The 16,580-nt window shown below is 52.2% G+C and overlaps 1 protein-coding gene across 4 annotated transcripts in view; it reads right to left on the bottom strand.

Moving 5' to 3' along the window:
- Nucleotides 1-15,350: 15,350 nt before the first annotated feature.
- Nucleotides 15,351-16,580, bottom strand: part of PACS2 (phosphofurin acidic cluster sorting protein 2) — a 63,790-nt gene continuing 62,560 nt past the window's right edge. For all 4 annotated transcript variants that reach the window (XM_036842530.1, XM_036842532.1, XM_036842531.1 and 1 more), the window contains one exon: nucleotides 15,351-16,580. This exon is cut by the window's right edge and continues 1,875 nt beyond it. The gene's annotated coding sequence lies outside the window, so the exon portion shown is untranslated.

Below are 16,580 nucleotides of genomic sequence, written 5' to 3'. Positions count from 1 at the left end.
CTGCCCTCTGAAGACACACGATAGCTTTAAAGGCTGGAAAATTAGAAAACAGCCCTGGAACGAGGGACAAAGCAAACAATTCAAGAAGCTAGGAAAACAGCAACAAAAGCAGTTCACTGAAAGTTTAAAGACAGAATTAGGAAAGACTGGTGAATAAATTAAAACGAAAAAAATAGTGTCCAATGATCACAAACTGGTTCTTTGACAAACCAGTAAAACAGAACTACTGTTTCCCTTGCGTCCTCACCGACTCCACACAGATCTGTCTTTATCATCTTGTTTTCCTTTTCTTAATTCTAGTTTTATTAGAGTGTCGTTGATTTACAATGTTGTGTTAGTTTCAGGTGCACAGCAAAGTGATTCAGTTATACATATGTTCATTCTTTTTCATGTAGGTTATCACAGAATATTGAGTAGAGTTCCCTGTGCTATACAGTAGGTCCTTGTTTGTTATCTACCTTGTATATAGTAGTGGGTGTATGTTCACCCCAAGCTCCTGATTTATCCCTCCCCCCAACACGTTTCCCCTTTGGTAACCATATAAATGAACTTATTTACAAAACAGAAACAGACTTACAGACACTGAAAACAGAAACAATCTTCCTGGAGCACCAATCACTTCCTTGTTCAAAACCATTCCCTGGCTTTGTTCACACTCTCCCTGGAGTTCTTTGCCCACTTGCCATGCCATCCCCCTCTTGGGCCCTCATCAGGCTAACTTCTACTCATCCTTTGAGACTCTGGAAGCACTTCTTTGCTCTCCACTCTGCTGCCAGGCTCTACCAGATAGCCCCACTATCCCACTCCCCTTTGTATGTGTGTACTGTAGCCCTCACTGCCTTAATTGTAACTGTGCCTGCCTCCCTAACGGGGCTGAGGACTTCCTGGGAACAGAGGTATATTTCATCCCAGTCACCTAGCAGAACTCCTAGCCCATACTAGCTACTTAGAAACTTTAATTAATTCATGTTTTCTCTGGGTCCAGAAATGTCATTGATCTAAAGCAGAACAGTCATGACCCAGCCACCTAAATCTGTTCAGTGAAGCAAAGCAGAGGTGGGCTGAGATGCAAGCCCAGTGCCCCAGACAGATGCCAGAGTCTTCGCTGGACACTGGTTTCTGCAAGTGGCAAATACTAAGTTGGGTCAAGTTGACGCTAACAAACTGAGGCAGAGCCATTCTGACGGCCGTTTCTGTTTCCCAGTGAACGCTGCGTACAGGAGATGCTACATTAAGGCAATTATTTTACACAAAATGTAATCAATTTCCCTGTGTTGCTTTCTCTCCAGCAAATGATTCTGCATAAAGCAAAGTTTAATGTTTTGGCCTGGCTAAGAGGCTTTATCTTGGATGGAAAAAGAAGTGCTCCAGAAACCTTGCCAGAAATTTCCAAATATCACTGAGTCTTCAAATATTGCACTACGCTGATCAGTTTTCGTTGACTTCCACATACAGCGTTGACTCAATTCCTTTGCAAATCACTCCGTTCTTTAGACCTCATTTTCTCCATCTGCTGGTGTTGGAGGGTCTCCTGCGGAGGCGGGGTGTGCTGTGTCTCACCGTGAGGACGAGGACACTGGCAGCGGAAGCCCCGGGGAGCAATCCCTGGCGTGAGCCCTCCGAGAGTCCGCCATTAGCCCCACCAAACAGCCCGGGTCTGTCTTTGTCATTTTTGCCAGTCTTTTCACATTTAGCACCCATTTCGTTTCTCCGTTATGAACTGTAAATCCATAGACTTAACACACTTTTCTGCTCAGTTTTAAAAACTGTTTTCTCTTTGCTCTGAAGCATCTCTCCACAGATTCCGGTTGGTAAACATTTGTATGATCTAAATATTACAAGTATTTTCTTCCAGAGTGTCCTGTAACACTTTTGTGTCTTTGATTGTACTAGCCTTTAAAAACGGCAGTCAGATTTGTCAGGATTTTCCTTTATGGATTTGGCCTAAAATGGGCATTTCCCACTTGGATTCTAAACACTGCTACATTCTCCCTGTGCTTCTGTGGTTTGGTTTTAATGTTCAGCACGTGCGTGCGCGTGTGTGTGTGTGCGATGAGTGGTGGGGATCTACTTTACGATCTTCTAAATGGATAGCCAATCACCCCAATACCATTCATTGAAAAGTCTGTTTCCCACTGCTCTGCAGAATCTCGGAAATTAAATTCCCAGATTTAAACCAGGGTCCATTTCTGGACTGTTTGTGCAGGTCATAAGTCTTCTTGCCAACTTCTGCCCCAGCACCACACGACATGCCCTGCTCTTCTTTTTTAAAACTCTTGCATGGGGACTTCCCTGGTGGTCCAGTGGTTAAGACTCCACGCTCCCAATGCAGGGGGCCTGGGTTCAATCCCTGGTCGGGGAACTAGATCCCACATGCTGCAACTAATGATCCCGCGTGCCACAACTAATGATCCTGCGTGCCGCAACGAAGATCCCGAGTGCCACAACTAAGACCCGGCACAGCCAAAATACATAAATAAATAAATATTAAAAAAAAAAAACTCTTGCATGGCTTCTTTTGCAAGTAAAAAATTTTAAAATCTCTAATTTTTCAAATTATGTTGTTCCTCTGCAGTAATACACTGTTTTCTTTTGCCCACACCGCATGGGTACCCCGCCTCCTGCTCCTTTCCCTGGAGGGCGCCCACCAGGCCGCCTTGCTGTGTGCGGAGGGGCGTCCACCCGCCCTGACCCCAGAGCCCACGGGACGCTGGCGGCGTCTGGCAACTGAGCACCGCTGAACTAATGCCAGACTGTTGACAGCAGGCCTCCTCCCACTTGTGGGAATGTTCCATCCTTCTCTCCGCAGCCTTCCATGTGCGTGTCGAGGGCTTGGGTGGTTTGCAGCCCGCTCTGACAACAGCTGCCTTTAACCTGAGTTGACCGACACTGCTAATTCCCCTTCTGCCGCGTCTCCTGCTTTGTTGGTCTTGCCTATTTTAGGGTCTTTCTCTGTCTTCTTCTGGCTCGCTCAGGTGTTGTTTCTAGCCACTTCCCCTCCACTTGTTCAGAGGCAGCTCTCTTCCTAGTCTTGTGATGTAATCAAAACCCACCAAGCCCACCTGAGCCTGAGGTTGACAACCATCTCCACCGGCGTCTCCACCAGCGCCGGGGATCTAGAACACTGACTCGCCAGCCGCTCGAGGCAGCCACGATCTCCAGCCGTCCTCAAGCTTCCGGATGACTGCAGCTCTGCCTGGCGTCTTGGAATAACCTCACGAGAGACCCCGAGCCAGAGCCACACAGCTAAGCAGCTCCCAAACTCCTGACCTATAGAAACTGGGACAAAAATATTTATTATTGTTCTAAGCGGCTGAATTCTGGAGACTTTTGTTATGCACTAACAGATAACTAATACACTGCCAGAAACGCTGTGTACCTTTAAGATAAAATTTTCAAGATTCATGAAAAACGTTTTTTCTTTTTTCTAATTAGGATTGCCCTGAATTATTTATTTTGGGAAAATCTGGCAGGTTTAAAACATTAAATCTTCCCACCCAATAATATGATACAACTTTCCCTTAGGAATTCTCTGTCATTTGTCACATTTTATAGTGTTCTTCACATAGGCATCAAACGAGAACAGATTTATTTCTAGGACATCGTAGTTTCTGTTGCTAAAGTGAATGGATCCTTTCTGCTACTACATTTCCTGGTTGGTTATTTTTAGTGCATTGGAAACTATTAAGTTTTGAATGGTGATCATGTATCCGACCTTCCTCTTTCATTAGTGGTCTTTTATTTTGATTGTCCCGCGTGGATTTTCTAGGTAGACAGTGTGCTAGCTGCAGATGGTGTCTGCTTCAGGCGTTCACGGTTCATTTCATTCTCCTGACTCCTGCGCAAGCTCCGTGTGCTGCCTCATCGTCATGGTGATGCCCTGCCTGCCGCTTGACGCTTCAGGAAGCACGTCCACTGTGGGTTCTGGATGCTCCCCTTCGCCAGGTTACAGAAGTGTCCATTTCTTCCTACCTTATTAAAAATCGACAGGTTTTGTTTTTTATTTTTTTAATTTTATTTTTTATTGATTTATTTTTGGCTGCCTTGGGTCTTCGTTGCGGTGCGCTGGCTTCTTATTGCGGTGGCTTCTCTTGTTGCGGAGCACGGGCTCTAGGCACGCGGGCTTCAGTAGTTGTGGCACGAGGACTCACTAGTTGCGGCTCGCGGGCTTAGTTGCTCCGCGGCATGTGGGATCTTCCCGGACCAGGGCTCAAGCCCGTGTCCCCTGCGTCGGCAGGCGGGTTCTTAACCACTGCGCCACCAGGGAAGTCCCCTCAATGTATGTTCATCGAGCACCTGCGACGTGCCGTGCACCCTCCTGGCGCTGGGGACAGAGCTGTGAGGAACAGAGGCCCTGCTGTCCTGGACGGGGTTACCCTTCGTGGTCGTGCAGTTTGCTGCTTGGTTCTATTAACTTCCTGCGCGTTCAGGACTTTTCAACCTGTGCTCCAGTTAGATGGTGCATCCTCTCCTTTCCTTTTCTCTTTCCCCTCCTCCTCACCCAGCACTGGTGTCAGGGTGATACTCTGGGCAGCGGGAACCTCGTTGATGGGGAGGACTTGTTTCTTAGCTGCTTGGGGACGCCTACCCACAAATCCTTCATTAGGGAAGACCCAGGCCCACTTTAGAATTTCCTTTGTTATCAGTCTCTTCAGGTTTTTGAAAATCAATTTGTAACACGGATTCCGATCATCACGGTTCGGGGTCCTTGCTTTGCTCCTCACGTGGTGAGACTGCACAGTGAAGGCCTCCCGCCATCTGTGGGCGCTGGCCCTGGGGGCTCGGGTCCCACTGGCCTCAGCTGTGTTTGGGGCACTCCTGGGGCACCCCAGGCGAGGGGAGGGCTGTGCCCACCACGGAGGAGTCCCTGCAGCCAGCCCCCGGGCCTGCACACAAGGCCCCGTCCGTGGAAGGGCTGTCCCACCCTAGCCCGGCCTTAGGCACAGTTTAGTTTAAAACTAATGGTAACCACATGAGAAAAACACAAAGGAAAATACATGAAAAAACCCAGGAATCCACTACCCAAAATGAACAATGCCGTACCTGCTTCCGACCTTTTCCCCCAAGAAATAAAACATATTGATATGGTCTCGTGCAAGGCTCCTCTCTCCACCCCCAGTGAGGGAGGTGAGCCGGGAGCCCGGGTTTGCTTCCCGCTTTCCGGTCCTGCCACCAGCAGATGTGGCCACAAACCACGCGAGGCACCAGGCTGGTCTCTGACGCAGGTAACCGGAGCCACGGGGTGCGGAGTCTCTTCCGCGTGCTTCTCAACCTGCTTCTGAGACATTTCCCCGTGGACTTGCAGGGGCTAGTCCATCAACTGTCACTGCTGTGCTGCCCTCACCTGAACCAACAGCCCCGATTACTTCACCACCCCACTGTGGGGACAGCAGGCTGGACACGTGGGCTCCTGCGGGGCAGCTGGCATCTCGCCTTCTCCAGGCGCTGCCTGGGGCTGCCCCAGAGCTCCCACCAGCAGGGGTGCTGGCTCCGCGCCCTGCATCTTGGCCAGAACTCTGGCCTCTCATGCTTTTGTCAGTTGAACTTCATTTATTTCCCTGACATCAAATACCTTTTAGTTCTCTTTCTAGCCAGTGGGGGCTCCCTTTCTGCGAAGGGCCCGTGCATCCTGGGGACCATCTGCCTCTCCTGCAGGCGTGCGTGTGGTGTGTGTGTGGTGCGTGTGTGGTGTCTGTGTGTGATGTGTGTGGTGTGTGTCGTGTGTGTGCATGTGTGTGTAAGGTGCCCCTCTGGGCCTCACACTGGCGCTCTGTCCGGTGTGGGTGTTGGGACAGGGATGGGCCTGGGGCTTCCTCAGGAAGGTGACAGGCGTTCACACTGTTTCCAGTGCAACCTGCTGGTCCCGGCTGCCTAGGGTGTCCAGCCCAGACTGGCCCGAGCCCTGTGGGGCCAGCGGTGGGAGAATCAGGCCCAGCGTGGCCTTGCTCAGCCTCTCCCCGGTCCTTCTGGAACTTGTTCTGAAGTTCCCCTCCGGGTCTCTAGCCCTACTTCCCCGCTCACCTGCGATTCATCTAAGCCTCTCGGGGCTGTGTCCTCGGTTAACTCAGGACCAGCCGTGCTCACCAGCCCTTCCTCCCGGGCCAGGCCAGACCCTACTCGTTACAGGAAGCTCCACTTCCGGGACCTGGAATTTGTTTTGCTTCGCCCTGTTCCATCAAGTGATCTCTTGTTCCTTCTATTTTTTTCTTCCCTTTTTACATAGTTTTTTTTACTGGGATAAAATGCACATAACATAAAATTTACCATTTTGACCATTTTTAAGTGTACAGCTCACTAGCATAAACACATTCACATTGTTGTGCGACCATCTCCAACATCATCTCCAGAACTTCCCATCTCCCCAAACTGAGACTCTGTCGGCATTAAGCTCACTCCCCACCCCTCCTCCAGCCCCTGGCACCCACCCTTCTACTTTCTGTCTCTAAATCCGACCCCTCTCGGGACCTAACGAGTGGACCATACAGTGTTTGTCCTTCTGTGTCTGGCTTATTTCACTCAGCGTCACGTCCTCAAGGTCCATCCGTGTTGTGCCATGTGTCAAAATGTCTTTCCTTTTTAGGGCTGAGTTATACTCCCATTGCATGTTTTTACCACATTCATCCGTCAATGAACACTTGGTTTGCTTCTACCTTTTGGCTATTGTGAATAGTGCTACTGTGAACATGGATCTACAAGTACCTGTTTGTGTCTCTGCCTTGGATTCTTTGAGATATTTACTCAGAATTGGAATTGCTGGATCATATGATAATTCTATGCTTAATTTTTTGAGGAACCTCCATACTGTTTCCCGTGGTGACTGTGCCATTTTACATTCCACCCAGCAGTGTACAAGAGTTCCAATTTCTCCACATCCTCACCAGCACTTGTTCTTTTTAAAAAAATTATTATTATAGCCATCCTAACAGGTGTGAAGTGGTATCTCACTGTGGTTTTGACTTGCATTGCCCTAGGACTAATGTAGCTGAGCATCTTTTCGTGTACTTGCTGACCATTTGTGTATCTTTGGAGAAGTGTCTATTCAAGTCCTTTGGCCATTTTTTTTTTTTTTAATATTTATTTTTGGCTGTGTTGGGTCTTCGTTTCTGGGCGAGGGCTTTCTCTAGTTGCGGCAAGCGGGGGCCACTCTTCATCGCGGTGCGCGGGCGTCTCACTGTCGCGGCCTCTCTTGTTGTGGAGCACAAGCTCCAGACGTGCAGGCTCAGTAGTTGTGGCTCACGGGCCTAGTTGCTCCGCGGCACGTGGGATCTTCCCAGACCAGGGCTCGAACCCGTGTCCCCTGCATTGGCAGGCAGACTCTCAACCGCTGCGCCACCAGGGAAGCCCCCCCTTTGGCCATTTTTGAATCGAGTTATTGGTTTTGTTGTTGGTGTTGTTGAGTTTTAGGAGTTCTCTATATATTAAGGATATTAATCCCTTAGCAGATATGGATTTGCAAATACAGTTGACTCTTAAACAACATGGCTTTGAACTGCATGGGTCTGCTTATACGTGGGTTTTTTTCCATAAATGTGTACTAGAGCAGCGGTCCCCAACCTTTTTGGCACCAGGGACCGGTTTCGTGGAAGACAATTTTGCCCTGGGGGTGGGGAGGGGGGATGGCTCAGGTAGTAATGCCAGTGATGGGGCATGGCAGATGAAGCTTCGCTCACTCACCCACCGCTCACTTCCTGCTGTGCGGCCCAGTTCCTAACAGGCCGCAGACTGGTAGTGGTTAGGGTTAGGATGTGGGACTTCAAATACAGAGGGCCAACTATAAAGTTTTACTCAGATTTTTGACTGCTGGGCAGGGGGTCGGTGCCCCTAACCCTCAAGTTATTCAGGAGTCGATTATGCTTTCTCCTATTCCATGTGTTGACTTTTCACTCTGTTGGCAGTGTCCTTTGATGATCAAAAGTTTTTAATTTTGATGAAGCCCAATTCATCTATTTTTACTTTTGTCGCCTGTGCCATTGGTGTCCTATCCAAGACATCATTGCCAAATCCAGCGTCAGGATGTTTCCCCGTTTTCTTCTAGGAGTTTTATAGGTTTAGTTCTTACGTCTATGTCTTTGATCCATTCTGAGTTAATTTTTTCACGTGGCATTAGGTAAGAGTCAAACTTCATTCTTTTGCTTGTAGATATCCAGTATTCCCAGCACCGTTTGTTGAAAAGACAGGGAATTCCCTGGCGGTCTAGTGGGTAGGACCCTGTGCTCTCGCTGCCAAGGGCTTGGGTTCGATCCCTGGTCAGGGAACTAAGGTCCCACAAGCCATGTGGCGTGGGCAAAAAAAAAAAACCCAAAAAACAAAAAAACCGCCTTCTGCCATTGAACAGTCTTGGCAACCTTGTCAACTACGATTATTTTTTATTTCCGAAATGAAAATATAGTTTATTACAAAAAGTTTATTATATTCATAAATTATAAGGGAAAAAACAATGAAGTCATTTCCAAAGATGCCAAAAGGGGACTTAATATAATTTAACAGGCATTTCTAATTCAATAAAAGTTATTAGCGTATTACAACAAAAAGAATATAAGAGAAATTAAAGCAACATTAGATTAGATTAACAGTGAAACACTAGCAGCCATTCCATTAAAGTCAGGAAGAAGACAATGATACTCACCATCACTGCTATTTAAATCATGCAGGAAATCAACTTAATAGGCCAACTAAAAAAAATTCTAAAAATATTAGAAGAGACAAACTTTTCACTATTTTCAGATGTTATCATTGTCTTCCTAAAAATTTCAAGAAAATGAACTGGGAGAGGACTTCCCTGATGGTCCAGTGGTAAAGAATCCGCCTTACAATGCAAGGGACACGGGTTCAATCCCTGGTCAGAGAACTAAGATCCCACATGTCGTGGGGCAACTAAGCCCATGCGCCACAACTAGAGAGGCTGCGTGCCTCAAACTACAGCGCCCACGTGCTCTGGAACCCGCACACCACAACCACAGAGCCCACGCGCCCTGGAGCCTGCATGCCACAACTAGAGAGAAGCCTGCGTGCCTCAACAAAGAGCCTGTGAGCCACAACGAAAGATCCCGCATGCCACAGCTAAGAGACCCGACACAGCCAAAAATAAATAAAATAAATAAATATTAAAAAAAGAGGTTAACTTGTTTTTTTTAAAAAAAAGAAAATGAGCTGGTAAATTATTAAAAAAATAAGAGTGTAGTATAGTAACAAATTAGAAAATAAATATTCTGAAATAAGTAGCTTTCTATATACTGGCAACAGACAGAAATATAACTGAGAAAAATCCATTCACAGTTGTGACAATAAAGCGATCAAATATCTAGGAGTAAGTGTAAATTGAAAATAAATGAATAAAATCTATATGAAGAAAACTGTTCAACACTGCTGAAGAACAGAGAAGAAAACCTGAACATGTGGAGTGACATACCATGTTCATAGATGAGGAAATTCGATATTGTCAAGAAATCAATTTTCCCCCAAGTAGATTTTTAAATTCAAAGCAATTCCATTAAACATATTCTACATTTGAAATAGTGAAAATGTATAATCTACATAAAAGATGAAAATAGTGCAATAAACATTTGTACACCCCTCACCTCAATTTACCAGTCGTTAGCATCTTGCCACCTTTACTTCATCTCAACTACTTTTATTTTCTGAACGTTTCGAATGTAAGTTGCAGAAAGCAATGCCACTTTGCCCCTGAATACTTCAACATGCATCTCCTAAGAATTAAGGCATTTTGACACAGCAATACTCATCAGTTTCACACTTGAGACAGTTAACAATAATCCTATAGTTCCACCAAAAACAGTGCTTGTCAAATTTTACTAGACATGTGAGCCACCTGGGGATCTTGTCAAAATGCAGATTCTGATTCAGTGGGTCTGGAGTGATGGCTGAGGTTCTACATTTCTAACAAGTTACCAAATGATGATGATGATGCTGGTCTGGCAGAACACACTTGGAGTTTCAAGGATCAAATGTTGTTCCTTCTATACCCCCTTCCCAGGTTATCACTCCTCTCTCCTCCTCTAAAGAAGGAACCATTATCTTAAACTTGGTGTAGTTTATTCCTATGCATGTTTTCATACACTTATTAGATATACGTATCCCTTAACTATATACAGTATGTTTTCCATATTTTTGAACTTTACATACGGTATCACATTGAACATATTCTGGGGCAACTTGCTATCTTCATTCAGCATTATGTGAGGTTTATCCATGTTGATAAATGTAGTTCTGAGCCATTCATTTTAACTTCAACAAATCTTCCCCAAGGAGCTATGGCTGGTGGGTAGGCTGGCTGCAGAGAACTCGCAGAAGTGTGGTGATGGAGGAGTTGGTATTTGGAGTTGGACATTAACCAGGCTGCTTCATTTTCCATTGTGAGGTTGTAATTCACAAACAACCTAGCTTATACAGTTCTGGAGGTGGGAATTCCAACATCAAGGCTCCAGAATATTCGATATCTGGTAAGGGCCTGCTTCCTTGTTTATAGATAGCCGTCTTCTTGCTGTGTCTTCATGTGGCAGAAGGGCCCTTGTCAGTTATTTTGACTTTGCTCATGGTGTATATTTTGCCTTGATGGAGGGTTTTTTTGTTTGTTTCTCACATGTGGTTAAATGTATCTCTCTTTGCTTTTATGGCTTCTGGACTTTGAGGCTTGGTTAGAAAGGCCGCCCCTACTCCACGGTTATAAAGGGATCTACCCAGGGTTTCTTCTAGTACTTTTATGGTTTTATTCTTCTACATTTAAAACGTCAACACATTTGGAGCTCATCCTGGTACTCTGTGAGAGGTATGGCTACAACTTACTTTCTTCTAGGCAGCTGCACAGTGTCCCAGCGTCAATCAAAAACACCACCGCCTCTCCCCCACAGCCACGGATTAAGAGGTGCCATCTTCAGCCCACACTAAGTGTCTGCAGGCATGTGGGTCAGTTTCTACATTTCCTATTCCGCACTGTGGCCCATGCATCACATGACAGGACCCTATCGCCTTGATAATCGAAGCTTTGTGATATGAATTCATGTGAGAGCTGAACCTATTCTTGCTTATTTTTCCATTTGACCAGTTTGCCAAATTGAAAAGGGAAGATGAGCTTTTAGCAATTTTTATCGTTGATGACACTGAGCTGTGAAGCACCTGGGGAGAACCCTCTGTGCTGGTGAGTCTTCCTCTCCAAGAACATGGTGTCTTCCCACCGCCAAGTCTCTTGATAATGCCCTGGAGTGTTTTAAAGTTTCTCTCAAATAGGTTTGCGCTATTTCCTGTTAAGCTTATTCCTGTTGTCAAATGTGCCTTTTTCACTCATTTATCTTCTAGAGTCTATTTACATCTGTAAAGACCACTGACTTCCGAGCCGCTGTCTGCACCCTCTTCCCGCCGCACCCTCTGCCGTGGACGGATTCCAGTCCACTCTCCTGTGCTGGCGGGGCACAGTCACGTGTCTCCCGTGATGCTGGCGTCACCTCCTCCCCAGTTGCTCATGTTCTCCGCCCCTCTTGCTCGGCTGCGTGGGCCAATGTTTCCAAGATGGCGCAGGTCACCTTGGGGATGGTGACACACCTCCAGCTCTGCTCTGCCTGGCACTGTGGTTCTTCTGACTCCTTTTTTTCCAGGTGTTTTGCTCTCCTTCATGGCAGAGATCCTCCCCGAATGTCTGGTGCCCTTGGCTGTTAATTCATGTTTAAAGCGGGGACTGGGGCTTCCCTGGTGGCACAGTGGTTAAGAATCCGCCTGCCAATGGAGGGGACACGGGTTCGAGCCCTGGTCCAGGAAGATCCCACATGCCACGGAGCAACTAAGCCCGTGCGACACAACTACTGAGCCTGTGCTCTAGAGCCCGCGAGCCACAACTACTGAGCCCGCGTGCCTAGAGTCTATGCTCCGCAACAAGAGAAGCCACCGCAATGAGAAGCCCGCGCACCACTACGAAGAGTAGCCCCCGCTCGCCACAACTAGAGAAAGCCTGTGCACAGCAACGAAAACCCAACACAGCCAAAAATAAATAAATTAAAATAAAATAAAATAAAAATAAAATAAAGCGGGGACTGATAGCTGATAGCAACGTGGGCAGACTGGGGCTTGGTAGCTGGGGCAGCTTCCTGTTTCTGTGGCCTCAGCCATGCAGCTGGGAGCTGACTCTCCAGCTCTGCCCACCCCGTGGCCACCCACTGGAATGTGGCTGCCACCTCCTGTTGGCCGGTCCTCCAGCCCAATTCTGTCCTGTGGGTTCTTGCCTTCCTCAGAGCCCTCTGCACTCATTTCGGTGGGACTCCTCGGAAGCAGAAAGGCACAGGTTTGCCCAGCTCTCTGTGGGAGGCTGGACGTCTGCAGACCCTTGTCAGGGGAGGTCTTCTCAGACCTAGGCCTCAGCCTGAGGTCGCTGCCCTTCTGTGAGCACAGGTCCCCACCATGCGGGGCACTGGGGGCCTGCAGTGACACTGAAGATGAGGGCGGCTCTCGTGGGGCTCGGGCTGGAAAGGGCAGGGACCAAGGGACTGGTAGGGCTAACCTGTGCCATCCGGGCTTGTCCCTGAAAGACGACGCCTGACAACGCCCAGGTGTGGGGAGATCCCGAGGAAGAGCCTTCGTGCCGAGGGTGCGCCAGGAGGGGACAAAGAGGATGGACACCCTGCAGGACAGAGAGACGGCAGCCTGGAGCGCCCGTCAAGGCCACAGCAAGTGGCTGACATCGCCCAAGGGCTGGCAGCAGTGGAGGGAAGAGGCAGCATGACACCGGCGGAGCGGCCAGGGTGTGGGGGACACTGCAGGGACTCCGTGCAGGGTGTGGGGGACCCCTCTCCTCTGCGCCGCCTCCTGCCTCCCAGCCTCGTCCCCACACACCCCTTACCCACAGGGGCCCCCACCTCCCGGAAATGCAAACTTGGCAGGTCGCCCCTGCCCAGGAGCCGCCCGGGCCGTCCATCGGCAGGTGCGCGGTGGGATGGAAGCCCCATGCCCCGGCCCCTCCCGAGAAGTCCTTGCCCCCGACAGGTACACGCTTGTGTGTTCTATGTCCTAGCTGGCCCATCCTGAGATGTCGGCCTCATGGAAGCTGAGGGGCGGCTGGTTTCCGGCAAGGGCACAGCTGGTAAGGCACAAGGAGCCCGCTTTCCTTCTCCACCACCTTTTCACGTAAACCTTCGACCTCGAGAACACCCACGCAGACGGGTCCAAGCACACAGCTTCACGGGCTCCACTGAGCCTGGCCTGCCACAGCCCGGATCCATCTAGCCTGGCTTTGACCCTGACGCCCAGGGAACAATACAGAACTCCTGGGGGCGTGGCTTCTGTTGCTTGTGAAGCGCCCCGGGGGCCAGAGGAGCTGTGACCTGTCCCCTCGCGGCTGCCCGCCCACCGGGTTGGGAGGCAGGCAGCGGTACCTCCAGACTGGGGCTGGCTCAAAGCGCCTCCAGAACCATTTTGGCCAGACTCTGGTTGACAAGTCCTCCGGCTGACTGCCCGCCTGCCTGGTCAGTAGGACGCCGTCCCTGCTCTGGGGGCAGAGCTCCCCCTGACGGGGATCCCTCCGCTCGGTGGCGCCCGGGGTTGGGGTGGCCGGCAGAGGGGCAGAGCCCACGGCTGTGGGGGACAGGAGGGGCCACGCCCACCCTGGTGTCCACCCAGGGCTCTGGGAAGAGAATGCTGACGCTCTGCATGGCCCCCAACCCAGCACCCGCTTCTCATCAGACACTGTTTGGCCCTCCCCCAGCTCGAGAGGCCCCCTCTCCACCCACACCTCCCCGGCCAGTCCCCGGGGTTTCCCGAGAGGAGCCCGGGGGCCCAGAGGCCACAGCCCGCTTCGGCTTACCCAGTCCTATCAGCACCTGCTGACTGCTGCTCGGGGCACTGCGCTGGCCCCAGGCCGCCGCTGGGCTTGGTGGAGCCGAGGGCCGCCCATTCTCTCGGGACGGCTGCGACTCTGGCATCTTCCCCAGGAAGGCCTTAAACAAACGCTTCCCCTGTCCACCTCCAGCCCCTTGGGGGGCTCGCCTGCACCTCTGGGGCTCTGGGGGTAGGTGCCCGCGGCTACGTGTGCCCCTCGGGCAGAGGGAGGCCGCGTCAGGGTCAGTGGGGCTCATCTTCCAGCCACTGCCCAGACAGTGCCGGGTGGGCCTCAGCCAGGGACACCCAGCAGGGTCGACCCCCTTGGGTGTCCTGGGTCCCCAGCTCCTACAGCCATTCTTCTCCACATGGTCAACCCAGGCCGGAGCAGCTGCGGCCGCCGCCCTGCCCGGCCTCCTGCAGGCTCCCCCAGGGACGCCCCTTCTCCCACCGCGGCTCCAGCTCCTCGGATGTGCCCCCAGACGGCCCGGGTGCGTCTCCTCAGGACCCTGCCTGCGGGGCGCACTGAAGGCGCGGAACGACCAGGCGAGAAAGAAGGGCCGCCCTCGCTCTCCCCGCCTCCCTCCTCCCGACCCCTGTGACCTCACCTCGACGCCCCCCGGCCACACCCCAAGGTCCAGGCTCTGCGCCCCCAACCCGCACGACCACGCGTGAAGACGCCGCAGCAGACGGCAGCCGGCCCTCTCCACTCCATGGGGTCTGGGGATGAGGAGTTCGCTGAGGGGTGGCAGGGCAACGGTCATGGGGACACACGGCGAACGTCAAAGGGAGGGAACCATGGGAGGCGGCGGTCAGCGGGGGAGGGGCGGGATACACTACGGGTACGGAGGTGGGGGAGAGGTGGGGTACACAAGGGGGGCAGGGGTGCGGGAGGGGTGGGGGAGGGGCGGGGTACACAAGCTACGGGACCGGGGGCGGGGAGGGGCACACTACGGGGACGGGGGCGGGGCACACTGGGTGGAGGGCGGGGAGGGGCGGGGCACAGTAGGGGTACGGGGTGGGGGAGGGGAGGGGCACACTGGGTTACGGGACCGGGGGGAGGGGCGGGGCACACTACGGGTACGTGGGCGGGCCCATCGTGATGGGAGGGTCAGAGGGTGGGGCCCACAGCGGTTCTGGAAGGCCCGAGGGGGCGGAGTCGAGCCCCACGAACTTCCGCTTCGACAGGCTCCGCCCTGCCGTTTCCGCTTCCGGCCCGTTTTCGCGCCTGCGTCCTGGGCTCGGTTGTCAGGGGCCGACCGGGGCTCCGCTCGCCACGCGGACCTGGTCCCACCCCGGTGTCCATGGCCCGGGGCTTCATCTCGGGCTCTCGAGGAGTCCCGGCCCCGCGCCGCTCGGAGGGGCTCGCCTCGCAGACGCCCCCAGCCGTCCGCACCCTGACCCCAGGCCCCCTTGGGTCCCCGCCTCGCGTGGGGGCCTCGGAGCGCCGGCCCGCGACATGCGGGCGGAGCTCGCGCCTGGACGGATGGAGGGGCCGAGACCGCTCGAGAGGAATCACACAGCAGGCGAGGGAAGGCCTGGGAGTGCTCCCCGCGTTTATTAGTGTCGCATCAGCACCTTAAAATACTCCACGTGGTCACATAACGTGACAGATTAGAATCTGTTTTCCAAAAACGCTATTTACATTAATCCTGTTTTCCATTAAAAAAAAAACAAACCAAAAACCTAGCAACACGTACATCCTAGAAACCAAACAATGCACAAAGAACTGGACGGGGGGTCTGCAGGAACGCACGGTGGCACCCCTTAGCCTCCCCTGGGGGAGGGACCCCCCAAGTCCAGTCCTCAGGCCCCTGCCAAGGACTTATCTTCCTCTCCACCGGAGGACAGGACGGGTCTCGGGAGGGGGTCAAGGAACAGGTGCAGGGGTCAGGCAACTGGCCTTTGGGAGCAAGTGGCCCGGTCTTGTCATGAGGAACCTGTTCTGGGACAAAGGCCAGTCAGGTCTTCATATCTGGGAGTGAGGACAGGGCAGCAATGCTGGCCCTCCCGCTCTGAGCTGCCCGCCGCTGCACAGAGACCTTTGGTTCTGGGCCCAGAGTCCCTCTCCTTCCGGATCTGCAGCCGTGACACTGACTCGGGACACCGGCCTGCATGCCCTGAGGAGACGGGGACCCAGGGGACCAACAGGAGGAGGGAGAAGCAGTGGCCCGGATACAGGGCTGGAGCTCACCTCCACGGGGCCTCAGCGAGGGCAGAGCCTGCCCACACCGTGCCACCAGGCCCACGAGGAGCCTGGCCTTACCCGAAGGTGACTGGTCACCCAGTGGGCTGAGAACCCCTGCTCCCGTCCTGTGGGTCATGGTCTGGGACCCGTGTTCCTCACAGGGCCACACCGCCCTCCACATGCTCACGGCTGCACTGGCTCAGTCACAGACGGCTTTGGCTTCTGCATCACCTTCCTCCCAGGGACAAAGTGCTTTTATATGTATCCTCAGAACAGCTCCATGAGGTAGGCAGGGGAAACGTGACCATCCCCGTTTAGCCGATGGGGAAACCGAGGCACCGGCGTGAGCAAAGCCCAGGTCTCCAAGAGAGTTATGGTGATCGGGGCCATCTGCACGACTCCTGGGCCCATGAACAGTGTGGCCGGTGGGCCCCGTGGCACTGGACAGACCACAACTGGGCTCTGCAGGCCCAGCGGCACAGGGTGGAGGTGCTGGGTGTCTTCTCCTTGTGGGTACAAGGACACAGGGAGGCGTGAGGAGGACAGCTCACAGTTGGGATGGATGGGACAGCCC

Source organism: Balaenoptera musculus, chromosome 2, assembly GCF_009873245.2.
Source record: "Balaenoptera musculus isolate JJ_BM4_2016_0621 chromosome 2, mBalMus1.pri.v3, whole genome shotgun sequence".
Lineage (NCBI taxonomy): Eukaryota > Metazoa > Chordata > Mammalia > Artiodactyla > Balaenopteridae > Balaenoptera > Balaenoptera musculus.
The sequence above is the reverse complement of the archived record's forward strand: the minus strand, read 5'-3'. Positions and strand labels throughout refer to the sequence as shown.